A 615-nucleotide genomic window follows, 5' to 3' on the forward strand; every position below is an offset into this window, starting at 1 on the left:
CCAAATTGGTTGTACAAGTTTTCACTTTGACCAACAATGGAGGATTCTTCCCATTGCTCCATATTCTCACCAGCATGTGAAGTCACTCGAGTTTTTGTTCTTGGCCATTCCTACAGGTATAAAATTAAATCTCATAGTCATTCTGATTTGTGTTTCCCTGATGACTACAGATGTTAACATTTCTTTATGTCCTTCTCAGCCACTAGGACTTTTTCTGTTGAGAATTGTCTGTCTAGATCTGTACCCCATTTTTTTATTTGTGTTATTTGATTTGTTGATGTCTATTTTCAAGTTCTTAATCTTTTGAATACCAGCCCTTTGTCAGATGTAAAGTTTTTGAATATCTTTACCCATTCTGTAGGCTGCTGTTTTGTTCTTTTGATGGTGTTCTTCACCTTATAGAAGCTTTTCAGTTTCATGAGGTACCATTTATTAATTGTTGACTTTAGTATCTGAGCTGTGTTGGTGCTCTGTTCATGAAGTTGTCTCCTGTGCCAATGCATTCAAGGTTATTACCTACTTTCTGTTCTCTCATATTTTGAGTAAGTTGTTTTATATTGAGTTCTGTGGTCCACTTGGACTTGAATATTATGCAGGGTGATAGATGTAAATTTA

The sequence above is a fragment of the Mastomys coucha genome, unplaced genomic scaffold, assembly GCF_008632895.1.
Source record: "Mastomys coucha isolate ucsf_1 unplaced genomic scaffold, UCSF_Mcou_1 pScaffold3, whole genome shotgun sequence".
NCBI lineage: Eukaryota > Metazoa > Chordata > Mammalia > Rodentia > Muridae > Mastomys > Mastomys coucha.